Source organism: Otolemur garnettii, unplaced genomic scaffold, assembly GCF_000181295.1.
Source record: "Otolemur garnettii isolate 467f Iridium unplaced genomic scaffold, OtoGar3 scaffold00006, whole genome shotgun sequence".
NCBI classification, from domain to species: Eukaryota; Metazoa; Chordata; class Mammalia; order Primates; family Galagidae; genus Otolemur; species Otolemur garnettii.
Window position 1 is genome coordinate 33,190,939 of NW_003852401.1, and position 2,763 is coordinate 33,193,701.

At 40.1% G+C, this 2,763-nt stretch overlaps 1 non-coding gene across 1 annotated transcript; it reads left to right on the forward strand.

Annotated features, from left to right (window-relative positions):
- The first annotated feature begins 2,106 nt into the window (after window positions 1–2,106).
- On the forward strand, window positions 2,107–2,213 carry LOC111722937. Its single transcript, XR_002771565.1, has one exon. It is a non-coding gene; the product is annotated as a U6 spliceosomal RNA (small nuclear RNA).
- The last annotated feature ends 550 nt before the right edge of the window (window positions 2,214–2,763 follow it).

Consider the following 2,763-nt stretch of genomic DNA (forward strand, 5'->3'; position numbering starts at 1 on the left):
GCATGCTAGGATTATAGGTGTGAGCCACCCGGCCCAGCCTATACTGTTGTATTTTAAAATAAGTTCCTCATAGGTGAGTAGCCCAGGGCAGGGAGGGGTTCTGCCCCTTTGGTACTGTGTGTCCTCCACTTCTGTCCCCAGAGCAACAAGATGCAAAAATTTCAGTGCAGTATGCCCTGAACAGTTGCTATGAACCTTTTATATGTGTGTGTATGCAGGCATGCGGCACACGTTTCCATAAATAATGAGCTACATATAAGATGGTGGCCCCTTAAGGTTATAATGCCGTATTTCTACTGTACCATTTCTATACTCAAATGCACAAATAGTTGCCATCATGTTATAATTGTCTACAGTCTTCAGTACAGTAACATGCTGTACAGATGTGTACCTTGGGCCATCTAGCCATAGTGTGGTAGGCTATACCATCCAGGTTTAAGTACACTCTATGCTGTTTGCACAATGATAAAACCTCCTAATGGCACATTTCTAAAAATATATCCCTGTTAAGTGGCAGATGACAGTATATGTCAGTATATGACTATACAGATACTCTTCAACTTATAATGGGGTTACATTCTGATAAACCCATCATATGTTTAAAATATCATTGTCAAAAATGCACTTAATACACCTAACCTACTGAACATAATAGCTTGGCCTAGCCTACCTTATATTAGCCTATATTTGGACAAAACCATTTAATGCAAATTCCATTCTATTAAGAAAGTGTTGATTATCTCATGTAATTTATTGATCCCAGTAACTGTAGGGTACAGTATTGTTTGTTTACCTTGGTGACCAGGAGCCCTCTGCCACTTCTCGAGTATCATACCACATATTACCAGCCAAGGAAAAGATCAAAATTTAAAATGCAAATGGTTTCTACTGAATGCATTTCACTTTTGCACTATTGTAACGCTGATAAATCGTAAGTCAAGCCCTTGTTAAGTGGGAACCATCTGTATAAGCACAAAAACTAAGCATAATTATATGGATTACCTGATGAATGGACTAACAAAGGAAAGCAGAGGCAAGGAGGAAGAGATAAAAAGGACAAGCCATTGAGACTGTGTGGAAACATGCGTGACACAGACCATATTCATGCACCATAGCACAATGTACATAATCATGGATTCTGAACCTGATTTCATCCCAGATTTGCACTTACTACCTTTGATATCCTGGCTAAGGTGCTTACCTGCTCTGTGCCTCAGTTTCCTCGTCTGTAAAATGGATATATAATTATATCCATGTCAGAAGAGTTATTGAGTAGATCAAATGGGATTATACATTTAAGTTCTTAGAACCATATACAGTACATAGTAAATGTTCACAAAACATTAGCTAGGACTCATAGCCCTTACCAATGATCAGTGCCATCCAGTTTGTACGCGCTGGTACCACCATTGTCTATAAGACATATCTGTCCAGAGGCCTGAACTACTCCACTTCACCATCAGTGAACTACTTCACTTTCCCTGAACAGTGCTGGGTACATCCTGTAGCATTCTAATGGCCCAGGTTCCTTTCTAACACACCAGGCAGGCCCTCTATCAACACGGTTTTCCTGCAGGCAGATCACAATAAGTGTATAATTGATTTGTTTCTTCATTTTGACTTTAAAATTTTGTTTCCTTTTTAAAAAACAGCTTTATAAGGTATAATTTACATAAGATAACAATCATTCTTTTTAGCACACTATTCAGAGATTTTTAGTAAATTTACAGAGTGGGTTCAACCAACATCACAATCTGATTTTAGCACTTTTCTGCCACCAAAAGAAATTGATGCCCACTGCATTCTTTCCTGCTCTCCCTTCCACCCCCTGGCAAGCACTCAACATTTTGCTGTGGAGTTCCAGCCCCAGGCCAGCCAGCTGGGCCCTTCTGGGAGTACAACCAACGACCTTATTTGGAATCCCTGAAATAACTCCTCAGTAAAACATTATGAGCAACCTCCACAATGTGAAATTTCTACAGATAGTGGCCTTCTGTAGAAAGGCCACTTCTTTATTTCTTTCTGCTGATCTAAAAATATGTATTTTTATTACAAAAGTAGTAAGTGCTCATTGTAAAACATAAATGCACAAAGAATCATAAGGAAGTGCTTGCTTTGGCAGGACATATACTAAAATTGGGACGATACAGAGAAGATTAGCATGGCCCCTGCGCAAGGTTGACATGCAAATTCGTGAAGCGTTCCATATTTTTGAAGTGTTTCGGATTGTGGTGTGAAAACACCACACTGTACCCCAGAAGTGCATTAATGTATATAGTTACCATTCAATAAAAAAAAAAAAAAAGAATCATAAGGAAGAAAATACAAATTACCCATAATTACTCCTACCGCTAGATGGAAGTGTTAACTTTTTTTTTTTTTGAGACAGAGTTTCACTATGTTGCCCTTGGTAGAGTGCTGTAGTATCACAGCTCACAGCAACCTCAACCTCCTTGGGCTTAAGTGAGTCTCTTGCCTCAGCCTCCCAAGTAGCTGGAACTACAGGCACCCACCACAACGCCTGGCTATTTTTGTTGTTGTTGTCATTCTTGTTTTAGCAGGCCTGGGCCGGGTTTGAACCACCCACTGTACATGTGGCTAGTGCCTAACCACTGAGCTATGGGCACCGAGCAGGAACTGTTAACATTTTCTTTTTTTTTTTAGAGTCATAGTCTCACTTTGTCACCCTCGGTAGAGTGCTGTGGTGTCATAGCTCATAGCAACCTCCAGGTCTTGGGCTTAGGTGATTCTCTTGCCTCACCC